Below are 13,672 nucleotides of genomic sequence, written 5' to 3'. Positions count from 1 at the left end.
AATTTTAGGTGCACTCTTTTAAAAATGTGGTTTTTTTCCAGCTGGAAATCAGCGTTTCTCCTCTGGGAGGGGGAATCGTTAGGGATATGCAACATTGCCTGCATCAACATTGCATGGTTCAGTCCACTAACCACAGTGGGAGGGAAGGGGTTAATGCCATAGACAAAATGCTACTGACCTCTCTGTTTGAACTATGTCCTTCCTGTCCATTCAGTCCTCCCACCTCACCTGGAGAGGCAAAAGGTCACATGACTACTTGCCCTCTTGCTCTCTCTCTCTCTCTCTCTCTCTGTCCCATGCGGTTTTCCTCTTTAAGCTAACCAGCTAGCAATTAAGCAAGATATCCTGCATGAAAATACCAACCCCTCTCCTTCATGCAAGCGAAATACGGATTGTTTTTAAGTAAACTTTTTTTTACTTTTGTTAAATACCCTCTTAGTGTGGATTCTAATAGATCCAGGGGTGAGCAAGTCTCTTCGCTAAATCTGCAATTAGCTTGATGAACCAGCATATAACGAAGTATCCAACAGGTTCCCAACAGGAAGATGTTCAGGACTGTGAAGGAGGTAAATCAAGGTTTGAGGAGGAGAACCTCAGTGAGGTCAAATACTGCCTGTTGCATCTGCCTTCTTAGCTCTAGTATAGTGACAAAAATTCCGAAGGTCATCTCTTTGTGGCAGAAACCTTGTCCCTGTCTCTGTCTGCTTTTCTGTTTGTCCTCTTTCGTCCCATGCTGCAGTTCAGGAATCATTTGGCTTCAGTGGCAAGGAGAAGAGACACGAGCCAGGGAAATGAAGGGACTTTGCTAAGAGTCGGTTTGAAATGCAGGAACAATTCAAACATCGCTTTTTCAGCTCAAAACCTGTGGAAAGTGATGCTGTGAGCAGACTGAGGAATTTCCATTCTCCAGGGCTGTCCTGGTCAGAACATGCTTGACTAAACTTTCAACACAAACCAGTTGCTTCAACATCTCCTCCTATCACTCACAAGGCATTAAGCTGTGACTCAGCACATGATGTCCCTCAGCAGCTGACTAAGGTAGCAAATATGCGGCAAAAGTAGTAACCTCGGCCCCAAGGAGCTATTCTGTCTACCGCAACTCAATGCCCTAGAAGGCAACATTCCCATCGGCAACATTCTGAAATCCATCCTTTACTTGGAAAACAGAAAATACATGGATCTCACATCATACATATCATAATGAAAAGTTGTCCTTACAAAGCTATATTGGCCTGTAGCCATGCTACAAATTGGAGGTTTTCCAACAGTCATCTGAAGAATGGGGTTTTCCTGCTATGGATCTGGCACCTTATTTGTGGTTCTGAGGTGGAAAAAAGCTGATGATGTTCAGCATTCAGGGCAAGCTTCTAGCCCTTCTCAAGCTAGTGGGGATTTTTACAATGAATATCAGTGGTGCAAGAGGAATCGGTTCACTCTCTGAGTCCCATTGGTGCTAACCTCTTGCTCCTTGATGATCAGGTTATCAGAAACAGTGTGCTGTTCTTTGGTTCTCCCACGGCCTCACAGACATTCGGCCAGTCCTGGCAGGGCTGCAGTGTTGCTTTTGCAGTCATATCCAAACCCTGTCTGATCCTGATGATAAGGCCAGCGCTAGATCACTCATTCGTTTCTGGTGAGCAATCAGGATCCAGAGTTTGTGCAAGCCAAATAAGATCAAAAGCAGCAGAACTGGGACACTTGATGCTGTACTTGAATTTCAGTTTGGCGCTTGACGCACCCCCTCGGTTCAATGGCTCGAGACTGCACTTGTATGCATGCCTATGTAGGAAGGAGCACCAGTGAACACACCAGGACCTGCTTCCACATGAGCGTGCTTAGGATTGCACAGCAAGTGCCTGCCTCCTCCGAGAAGCTTGGGATCGAGCCCCTGCTCAGCCCGAAAGCTCACGCCAGGGTGGGGCAAACCACCCTCTCCCTCGCAGGCTTGCCGTGATGTTAAAATAAAAATGGCCCCATATCAACCACTCTTGTCAGGTTCTGGCATGGGGGGGGGCAGGTTAAATGCAGTTATAATGCAGCAGTGAGACATAACGGCTGACCTTGTCTTGGCTGGGCCTCGCCTCTCAGCGGTGCTGCATCTATTTATCCAGCCATTGCATGGGAAGACGGAGGTGTCACAACTCGCCCCTCGCTCCTGCAGCCACACCACGGCGGTGGCCCCCTGCCAGCATATTGGCCCAATTCATCACAGACGGTGAGCCCTGATGGGTTGCCCAGGCCCAGCCCTGGTTGCCTACAGTGGCCCTTTCTTCCCCGACTGGCCACCGGAGCCCCCAGGTGCTGTTGCAGGGTTTGCTTGATTCATGTGGGGTGGTCAAGTCCTGGGTGAAGGCCAGCAGCTGGCAAGACCCTCCGCAAGAGGGGCAACCGCCTCTTGCTGCTCCTCCTATATTCACCCTGAGCACCCCCAGTCCAGCCACCCCACAAGTGCCCAAGAAATACTTGGGGGAATGGCTGGAGCGGCCTTGCTTCCCTCCCCACCGCAGGAGAAAGCTATTCGTTTTCTTGTGGCTGTTTTGCTCTTTAAACCTCTTTCCCCCTTGGAGAGCACAAATGCCGGCTTGTCAATTTGCAACCCTGGACATTGTTTCAGAGGGGTTCCAGAGAGGTTCTTTTTCCGTTTGCTTTCTCTAGGCAGCTGTTGAAAAGCAAGCTGTCAGGGGAGTGTGAAGATATGTGTGCTCTTTGCTCCTGGAAACGGGTGCGTGTGATGGCAAGAGCCTCCACTTTTTTTACCCTGATAGTTCTCAGGGTGGTGCAGATTTTGCAGCTTCTCCCAAGGCCTAGGAAGGTGCAAAAGTACAGCCTTCCCCCCTTTTTTTTTCTAGGGAAAGCAAGTTCTGACAGCTGTTAAAGCTTCGGGTCCCTTTGAAAGAAACTTTTGACAGGGAAAGTGTTTTGGGGCTGGCCAAATGTGTGACTTTTGTCAGGCAAAGACGGCTGCATAAAGGGACCTAAGAAAAGGAAGGAATGGACCTTCCCGAGCGTGGTCTGCAGAAAAGTGCACCATCCGGAAGACTGTTGGGGTGGAAAAGAACGCCCCCACCGCCACAAAAGGGGTGTAAAGGAGACCACTTGGGGAAAAGCATTGCTGCAACCAAGAGCTGCAAATGAAGAGGGCTGGATGGGTGGGTGCAAATCGTGCTAGCCAGCAAGCTGTTTTCCAGAGATGCTGATCCATCCGTTATAATTTTCGTATTGTGGAATTTCTGATAAGAGTCTGAAGGAGCCCCTGATTCCAGGGATGCAAATGGGAGTCCTGATCTTCCAAGGGTGGTTGGAAGATCAGGGAATCCATAGAGGGATCCATAGAGGCATGGATCTATGGCATCCATAGAGGGAAATGGCATCCATAGCATCCATAGAGGGAAATGTGCAACCTTTTGGTTTCAGTGTAGCTAGTATCTTTGGGTTTTTCACACTTTGGAGCATAATCACAGTATTTCCGTTGTGTAAAACCATATCCTACGTACTGTTCTTAAAAGTACTGTACATTTGTAATTGCACAATTTGTCACATACAGAGTGTAAATCCTCAGTGTCATATGGTGCTTTCCTCCCTTTTCTGTGGTTTAAAAATCCCTTTGCAGTTGAATATTGATACTTTATTCTAATACAAAGCAATAATACATTTTTATATCTTTCAATACAGAGTGAAAAAGTGTATTTTTTCAGTACTTCACTTACATATGAACTGTAGTCATGGTAATATTCCTATTTTTTATTCTCTTTCTCTCACCTGGTGCTGGTTAAAACATGTCAAAGAAGTCCAGTCAACCATAATGGAACCAACTGTAAATTAAGAGTTCAATCCATTCTGAAAATGAAAGGTTCGATATTTTTAAAATAATAATAATAATAATAATAATAATAATAATAATAATAAAATGTATTTTTTTCCATAATGGTTTTAACAAGACTTGGCTTTGCCTGTAATGTGCAGCTTACATTGTTTCAGGGTGATCTGTGTGTGTGGCAGTTTGCAGCACACATCCTCTGCTTGGAGTCAGTTTGTTGACCTACACTGCAGGAATGGCAGAGACAGCTGCATCAATAGACCAGGTTTAGCAGGTGGTTTTGGCGGGTATGTTGCAGAAATCCAGAGGGGCTTCGAATGAGTTCAGATTTGTATAAAATCATACAAATTTTTTTATGAGCCCCACAGTTTCTGGTTTTTCTTTTGTGAGAGGATTTGCATAAATCCACATTAATCTGTAACAGTGCTAGTTTGCACTTGTGGAAATGCACTCATCTGCATCCATTAAGGTAAAATAGCTCCAGTAGAATGAAACCCAGGTTTCAAAACTATCAACATTTTGGATAATGAATGAAAAGAAACCTGACAATGTCCAAAACTAGGGCTGTGATGAACCTTTTAAGAATCATTTCCTCTATAGCATCCATTAAGACTTCCTCTTCCTACAAAGCAAGGTGAGCCAAGAGGAAGTCTGCTAGGGCTCACAGGCCCCGGTTGTGCAAATGGCAACCTGTCCCATCAGGTATAGGACACGGAAGAGCCAACCAGATCCAACCAAAAACACAGATGGAATGGATTTAACCAAATCTATCATGTTGGCTCTCAGAGGCCCAACAGGGAAGAAGAGTTGGCACCCTGTGAACTAAAGAAAACTCGGTTCACTGACAAGCATGGCATGCAAGGGAGACAAAGCCCCGAGAGGGGGCAGCAAGAGAAGGCAAATGCACAAGGCAATCCTCCGATCTGCAGCTGAGAGTTTATCTGGCAGCCAGTTGCATCTGTACAGAGTCACAGTGATCCGCAGCAGGGCCGGAGAGGCCTCTGCCCCCACGCACATTCTGCATTCCATCCACTGACATGGTCCAAGCCCGCCCGTCAGGATGGGTGCCGTTATTCGTAACCCTGTTAGTGGCATTTCTATACTGCCCCACGGAGACTGCGTGCCTCCAGAAACAGATGCAGTGCTGTGACCAAACTGTACTCAGGTTGGCAAGGGAGAGCCCAGCCCCAAGGTCGTAGGCCAAAGGGGGCCACTGGAGGCCAACAGGAAATTGGTCGCAGGGCTCCACAAACCCCAAAGGCAGCCCCAGCGCAGTCGGCAGGCTCCCGCCTGCTCTGCACGTTGCCCCATTCACCCCAATGGGAGGTTTCCTGTTCTCGGAGGCAGAGGCGCTTGTAAGCAAGGCGGCATCCCCAAGAGGCTGTGAAGTGGCAGCAAACTACGGCAGACCTCATCCAAAGGTCACTCTCTAGTAACACATCCCCAGGCTTGGAAGAGGCCATGGCAGACACACGCCAGCTGAGATTGTAATTGTTGAGCTCCCTAAACAATAGAAAACCTGCTGGGCTTGCCTAGGGAGCCAAGAGGCGTCGCATTAAGTTGGAGGAAGAGAATTAATGCTGTATTAGGCTTGGCTGAATGTCTCTGGAAGTTCTGCCAATAAATTTCCTCCTATAGGATTTTTTAAAAGCTGCATTTGCAGCAGTTCTGGCAAGACAGCTTATGCAAAGGAAGGACCCGGAGCAGGCCAGAGGATGGCAGCGCCTTGCCGTCTCACAAATGCCTCAATTTCTCTTCGGGGCAGTCCTACACTTTCTCTGGGAATAGGCAAAACCAAGGCCTTCAGAAACAGGGCCTGAGCAACGCGGAATCTTTTATCAGCTGCTTTGAGCACACAGTGAGGACCCCCCCCCCCCCCGGGCCCCAGCCCTTGGAGTCCACCTGCTTCCTCCTCCAGCTCTCCAGTCTTCAGAAGCTGACAGCTTTACAGGTCCTTCGAGGGGTCCCCAGCAAGCCAACCCGGCGGTTGTTACATTAAGAGATTTCTCTGGATGGGAACTCCTCTCCAGCAAGCCAGATAATGGAACACCTTCTCCACATTTCAATCCCTAGGGATCTAGTCAAGCATTATTAGCCTTGAAAAAAAAATCCCAAGTTTAAAGCTAGGATCTTCGCAGCTTTTAATTACAGGGACTGTGGTTTTCCTGAGATCGATCACTCACTCAGCTCTAGGCTTTACTTGCAGACAGAAGCTCACTCTGCATAGAGGACGTGAATTGTGCAAATGCTTCCATTTCGAATGCACAGAGGTGACGTTCAGATTGACACAGTCCCTTAGCCAGCAAGCCACCGAGCCAACTTGATACGAGCCAGATGCTGCATGGAGAGCAAGGGAAAAGAAATGGTGGGTTGGGGCAAGGGAGGGACCTGTCCTGACAGGGCATTAAGTGTCTTCTGAATGCCCGTGTTAATGTCTACACAGCCCAGAGCAGCAGTTTCCTCTCTGGCTGAGCCAGGCCTTGCCTTTCCGCAAATCGCTGCTAGTGCATATAAGACATCGTGCATGTTTTGCAAACCCCATCTAATGCAGTAATCATACAATGCAGTAATTTCACTTGGGCCTCACAAGTGCACAACCAACAGACAATAGACCCATGGAAGTCTGAGAGCCAGTGTGGTGTAATGGTTAAGAGCGTTGATCTGGGACTCAGCCATGGAGTTCTGGGTGACTTTGGGTCAGTCACAGACTTTCAGTCCAACCTACCCCACAGGGCTGTTGTTCTGGGGTAAGTTTGAGAGGAGGAGACTTATGTAAGCTGCCTTGAGTTCCTTGGAAGGTAAGAAGGGATACACACATAAATAATCGGTCATGCTGCACCAAAGGCATCCCTTAGGATTATTCTGAACTCCCACCCGACGTCCCGGCTTCCGCACACGCCTGTCATGAATGGAGCAGGTACGCGCAGAGTGCCGCCTGGTGCCTTTGCTTTCTCTTTACTGAAGGAAGAGACGGGCCCAGCAAGCTGGGCTTGTGCCCACCCAGCTTGCTCAAGCAGTAACCCTTGGATCCCTCCCAGAACTGTCTGAAGCACATGGAGGTGTGTAGAAGTTAGGAAAAAAAAATGCCAGGGAAAGGGCTACTTCCCAGGAGGAAGAGAATGAAAATAGATGACAACAGGAGAGAAATTATCCATGTTCTAGGTGGTTGGAAACAGGAAATCCAGGAGCTGCGGCCAACCTACGTGCATACCTGGCCCTGCTGTTTGCCAGTCACATCTTCCTGGAAGAGGCTTTCCACTTTTCCTTAGGAAGCACTCGTGCTGCAGGCAGCAGGCGTGGGCTGGCACATGAGCGGGCGCCTGGCCAGGGCCACCTGGCTCTTCTTCGGCCACGCACGTGTGCCCATCGAGGGACTGAGCTCGGGGGTGGACAGCGCAAGTGCCGCTCCCCCTCTTGCTGCAAGCTATGGCACGGGGGGGGGGGGGGGGGGGGGGGGGAGGGCCAAGGGCCCCCCCCCCCTGGGGGGGAAGGGGGGGGGGGGGGGGGGGGGGGTGTGTGCGCGAGAGACACAGCAGGCATCTGCGTGCATGTATTCTACAGCCGGCGAGTCGGCTGCTCCTTCCAAGGCGCACACGTTCCATGCATCCCAGCTCACCTTGGTTTTGCCTCGGCAGCACCAGCAGCCGCCTCTCATTTTAGGCCGTGACTTACAGGACGGCGTCCTAGGAAGGCACCCATCCTTACAGGCAGCATCCGTGGTGTTCTGCCCACTGCTTTCCCCCTTTTCCCTTGCCACAGAGAATCCCCTGAATGGGGGGCACAAGATGGAAGGGCTATGCAGTGAATTCTGTATGTCTTAACTGCGCTACAACCTCCACTGTGAAGTGCAGGTTTCCCCCAGCCTGGCTGTCAGAGAACCAGGACACCACATACAAAAGCATCCCCAGCTGCATCCATCCCGTCCTCATATTCCAAGCACTTCCTCTGAAATTGTCAAGAACAGTTGAAGAGGAGTGGCTCCCTCTCAGCCTAGCCTACTGCGCAGGCTTGTTGTTGTAAACATAACATGAAGAGGAGGAGAACCTGGCAGCCCACTTTGGGTCCCTTGTAAAGGAAGAAAAGTGGGGTATGGATATCATGCAATGCAACATTTATTAACCCTATCAGAAAAACAGCAAGCATATCTATGAAATATCTCTGTTCAGTTTGATGGCAGCCATGCCCACCTCTCATTGGGAGATGCATAATAAATGCCTTTTTTAACATTAAAAATCGCAGCAAACAGAATTCAAGCGGGTCAGCATTGCCTCTTGTGGGGGGCAGGCTTCTTGCTTAACTCTGCCACCTTCCCCCTACATTTAGACTCTCACTACAGGAATATTCCAGGTGCCAAGAGACCCAGGAAACATCATTCTTCCGGAGCACCTGCTGGACATCAGGCACCTGGCAAAGCAGCATCCCCCAGGGTCCCTGAGGCCAGGAATGCAGCTCTAATCGTGTTTTCGATAGCATGGATAGAGAGTAGAAGAGCCTTTCCTCCTTGACAACCTGAGTCAAAGAACTGAGGCTAGCGGACAGCCCAGGTCCAGACAAACATCTTTCATGTTTCCAACCACTCATCACAAGGTGAGAGGTTAGGGAAGGGTGCTTTAAAACACAGATCCAAAGACAGATTACAAAGTAATAAGGTAGAAACAACAGGCAACCAGATACTGTTCAGGATGGATAGCCTTCCTCAAATGATGCTCTGTGGATGCCTTGGACTTCAACTCCCATGAGTCCCAGCTGGGGGTGTGCAGCTTTTGTCAAATATATCCCGTCAAGTTTCACAGCTTGTCAGGCATTTTCCAGTCCATTGTCCACTCACTGAAGGACTTTTTCCCCCAAGAAGTACAAGAATTTTGTTACATCTGCCCAAGGGCAAACTTGTGCTAACACACACTTGTGTAAGTATGCATTACTGCATGCACAAGTGTGCATTTGCACTAGTACCCCCAACAAAAAGGCAAAATGCATGTCTGTGAGTCTGTGGAACTTGGAAAAAAACACTTTTCTGCAGAATCCTCAGGTTAGATTCTTAGAAAGCCAAACTCATTTGAATCTGCAGCGGATTTCTAAAATCCTTCTCCCAATTAAGCTGGGAATTGTGGTCTAATACACCTTGAAGAAGGCTGCTGTATAACATAATTGACAAAACCCTGTTGCTTTTACTAGGCAAAATGTTTTGTACCACATCAGCTTTTACAGGAAAGAGTTGATCCCTCCAGATACCTCACAAATACACAACTTACTATTTGTGTGAGTATTACGCCCAACAGTTTTGCAGTAGCATCCATCAATACGCTCTCCCTCACAAGATGTCTGCAAGGAACGAAATGTGTTCTGGACACTGCCATTTCCTAGCAGTATCAGAATCGCTCTGATCGGAATCACATCAGGGCTGTCAGCTGAGACAAAAACACTGTTTCTCCACGGACTGAAGTCATGAGTCAGCAAAGAGAGTAATGTGGAGAACACGACATGCCTTCTAGATGAGGCTGTTACTGTGCAATTGTCCTGCTTCACTCACACAATTTTGGACTAGGGGTAGATGTTATCATCTGTTTGTGGCCCTGGTTTTCCCACTGCCTGTTTCTTTTTTTCACAAGAAAAATAATCTATTAAGCGAGAAAAGGCGGAACAGCTGTGCAATGTCTTTGGAACATTACTGACACAAGCTCTCCATTTGGAAACAACTTATTAAATACATAATTGGACTGTAAAGTTTACATTGACTTTCCTTTATAGTATTTGGTTATAGCACCCCCTGCTGGCTAAATGTTAATATTGCTCCTCCAGTTACTTGCCGAAGGGAAAATGTAGGCTTTGCAACTTAACCAGGGACCTTTATTTTAAAATACAGGATCTTCGTTAACCTGCAGCAATGAAGCAGAATCATGATTCGCCCTTTGCCAGTTTTCTGTCCAGTGTATGAGGCTGCAGCCAATGCAGCAGGCCAAACCTGCCTGCAAGCACTCTTAGCAACGGGGAGAACTGCTCCGTGTGACAAGCCCTTAATAGGACACGATAGTTAGATAGGGACAAAGGATTTATTTGAAGAATTCTTCTCAGGCTCCTCAGCCCAAAAGGCTCCTGAAGTGATCTGTTTGCGGTCAATAAAACAAGAGCCAGTGCGGTGTCGTGGTTAAGAGCGTGGGACCAGGACTCAGGCGATCGGAGTTCTAGCCCTGACTCAGCCATGCAGCGAACTGGCTGGCTTTGGGCCAGGCACAGCTCTCAGCCCAACCTACCTCACAGGGTTGATGTGGGAATAAGATTGCGAGCCAAGGGAGAAGAATGTTAAAAGGGTTTTTGAGTTCTTTAAAAGAAATAAGGCGGGATATAAATCAAATAAATAAATAAGATGGTGTCTGCCCACAGGCTTACAATCTGAAAGGTCATGACATGCAAGGAAAAAGGCGAGAGGAGGGAAGAGGGGAAATTAGGTGGACAGTCAGCAGGCCCTTTCCTCTCCTGCAGTTCAGCCTCCTGAATTGGATGGCAGTTGTGACATCTGAGGATGAAGAGCCTTCAAGGTCGTCGTCTTCAGCATTGCTGGTAGCCTGACTAGGCCAGCATGGACTAAGGAGAACCGATACGCGGTAGTAGCAAAGCCAGGACTTTTCCAAAGCCAGTCACGGCTACTGAGCTTGCTGGGGAGCACGGGAAAGCCAGTTTGTGCAGCCCCTCAGAGGAACTCACACTCAGTTTACAATGTGGGTGCAGAAAAAATGACCTTGCGGGGCACTTGTGAGGCGCCTGCTGCCCACCAGCACCCCTGCTGCACCAGGCTGGGCCACTGGAGGCCTCCCCGACGGCCCCCTCCCACTCTGCAGAGGCTCCTCTTCTCTAGGAAGCGGCAGGCTGCTTAATTGCCTCGACTTCTACCTGCTCCCTCTTCTTTTGTAAATTGCTGGCTATTTTGTAGTTCAATATGGGGTTCTGCATCTTGCTTCAACCTCCTGGAGTTTTTTTAGTGGAAATAAAAGCAAACTCCAGTGAGCCCTCCCCATTGGCTATCCTGGACATCCTAGAGGCAGTCACTGGCCCAAACCCCAATTTGTGCATTTCAGCCGTGTGAATGGTGCCCTGAACTGCTGAGAAGGATGAGGGAAAATTATAAACTAAGAAATACAGGTATATGCCACAGGTTACTTTTCTTTCTCCAAAAGCTCTCTCTCTTTCTCTCTCTCTCTCTCTCTCTGTGTGTGTGTGTGTGAGTGTTTTACAGTTTCCCTCAAAACAAACTAGCTTTTTTTAAAAAAATGCATTGACTCTGCCATTCTCCTCATTAAGATGGAGTCCCACAGGGCGAAATGAGATGAAAAAGAAGCCTGGTGATCTCACTATGCTCAGCCTTTTATTAATCCCAAATTAGGGATTACGTCAAAAGCAATAGCTGCTGAAATGATTTGCAATATCTAATTGTACATGCGCTGGACAATCCTTTCAAGCAGCATGCCAGTTTGAACAGCTGCACTCTAGGCTTTGGCTCAAAACACCAAGAGAACAGACCTATGGACAGGGGTGTAGATGGAGGAGAGAAAAGGAAATTCAGTACTAAGATTATGAGTAATTCCTATCGTGGCATTCACATCCCATCCACTCTGTTCTTCTTCGATTCTCACACCTTCCTTGTGAGGTTGGTTAACAATGCCATCCTGTACGTGCCTGTTCAGAAGCAAGTCCCATTGAGTTCAATGCAGGTTAGATAAGCAGGCACAGGACTGCAGATGAGGTTGCAGAAGTGACTGGTCCAACTGGTTCAAGAACACAGGGCCCAGTAGGCACATGCGTCCCATGCACAAGGGTCCCGGCGTCATCTGCAGTGTCCCGGGGTTTTGTTTTTCAGAGCAGGTGCTAGTGATGTGACACGGGTGTGCCATTGCTGAAGGCCTTGGGAAGCCAGGACGGGCAAGCAGAGAGCTAGGCTGCCCCTCTACTGCTCTGGCCTAAAGCTCCCAGCATCCCTCACCATTGGCTGGGCTGGCTAAGGCAGATGGGAACTGGGGGCCAAAATATCTGGAAGGCCACAAATTGGCTGACCCTGGAGAAGACACTACTGGGCTAGATGACTAAATAACCCAGCCCAAGTGGAAGGCAGAATGTTAACTGGAGCTTGTAAGTGCCCTGACACGCAGGTGGCTGAACTGGCTCCCACCTGGCTTCAAGGCAGACGCAGAATGCTAGTTTTGATTTTAAAGGCCTAAACACTCAAATATGAACCTGTTCAGCTCTGAAATCACCACTGGAGGCCCTCCTATGGAGACCTTCCCCAGGTCAGGCAGGATCAACTGCAGAGGAGGCTTTGCCTGGTTTCTGCACCATATCCCAAAGGACCATTTCTCTAGCACTCCTGTTACTTAGGTACCAGACAAAATCAGACCTGTTTATTCAGGCATTTGGTAGTTCATTCCAATAGTATGACTTAATTCGTTGCCATCCTTGGGTTATTTTTCTGTTTGTCTGCTCAGTTTTTCAGTTTATTATTTTTATTTATTCTTTCTGCTAAAGATCTCCAAATTTGGCTTACAAAGAAAAGAAAACACTCACCTTTGTGTAACACCCTACATTTCTCCCATTGGGCATTTTCTTTTATTCAGACAGATGTTGGTACTTATCTTGAACCATCACCTTGAATGCCAGTTGGTAGATGGCAGCATGAACATTTGTAAGTATTCTGTGAAAGTACCCTGCTGAGAAAAGTGCATATAGTCAAGGTTATGGTTTTCCCAGTTGCAATGAATGGCTGTGAAAGTTGGACCATAAGGAAGGCTGAGCGCCCAAGAATTGAGGCCTTTGAATTGTGGTGCTGGACGAGATTCCTGAGAGTCCCTTGGACTGCAAGGCGATCAAACCGGTCAGTCCTAGAGGAGATCAACCCTGACTGCTCTTTAGAAGGCCAGATACTGAAGATGAAACTCAAATACTTTGGCCACCTAATGAAAAGGAAGAACTCACTGGAGAAAAGTCTAATGCTGGGAACAGTTGATGGCAGAGAATGAGGTGGCTGGATGGAGTCACTGAAGTCGTTGGACTCTGGGGGATGGTGGAGGACAGGAAGGCCTGGAGGAATGTTGTCCATGGGGTCACGATGGATCAGATGCGTCGTAACTAACAACAACAATTAGTTGAGAAGTGCTTCAAAGATTGGCTTCCCCCATTGAAACCCAAGACTCTGGCTGTCCCACCAAACTGCAATCTCCGCATCCCGAATCAAGGCAGAAGCCATTCCAATGCTTCGAATTCCAACACACTGCAGCCACCACCAAAGAAACTGTGCAATGCCCAGAATGTGGACCACAATTCTTGGAAGGAGGTGAACATTGCATCAGGGCAGCTGCATGCATAGGACACAATTGCAAGAATGTGGCCACAAATGAACGGAAACGGTTCTCTCGTGGGTTGTGTGAAGCCATGCAAAAGTCTATTATGTTACAGTGCAACTTTCTGCAACCAAGCCCCCCCCCCCCCGGATGTTTGGGGCAGAACACCGTCACCTCCGACCATCAACCACACTGGATGGGACCCGTGAGAGTTTCAGGTTGCACTCTAAACCTGGACAGAGCCAGTGTGTCTTAGTGGTTAGCGTGCTGGCTTGGGGGCCGGTCGCTGCCTCTAACCTACCTCTCAGCGCTGTCGTTGCGAGGATAACGCGAGAGGAGCATTATCTATCCGCAAGACGCTCTGGGTTCCTTGCAGGAGAAAGCAGTTGGACAGAAATATAAAAAATGAAAACTCCGCACCGGGCAAGACACAGGACCCGCCCCCGCGCGCTTTGGGAGCCGCCGGCAGAGCCGTCGCACGGCCGAGGCGAGCCGCGCGCCCAGCCGGGATGCCCAGGGCGGAGCAGCA

The 13,672-nt window shown here is 48.6% G+C and overlaps 1 long non-coding RNA gene across 1 annotated transcript; it reads right to left on the bottom strand.

Annotated features, from left to right (window-relative positions):
• Positions 1-11,160: 11,160 nt before the first annotated feature.
• On the bottom strand, positions 11,161-13,490 carry LOC123030773. Its single transcript, XR_006416164.1, has 3 exons — positions 13,445-13,490; positions 12,371-12,510; positions 11,161-11,332 (listed from the first exon to the last, which is right to left on the bottom strand). It is a non-coding gene; the product is annotated as an uncharacterized LOC123030773 (long non-coding RNA).
• Between the last annotated feature and the right edge of the window lie 182 nt (positions 13,491-13,672).

This window comes from Varanus komodoensis, unplaced genomic scaffold (genome assembly GCF_004798865.1).
Source record: "Varanus komodoensis strain SLA01 unplaced genomic scaffold, ASM479886v1 scaffold46_3, whole genome shotgun sequence".
Classification (NCBI taxonomy): Eukaryota; Metazoa; Chordata; class Lepidosauria; order Squamata; family Varanidae; genus Varanus; species Varanus komodoensis.
The sequence above is the reverse complement of the archived record's forward strand: the minus strand, read 5'-3'. Positions and strand labels throughout refer to the sequence as shown.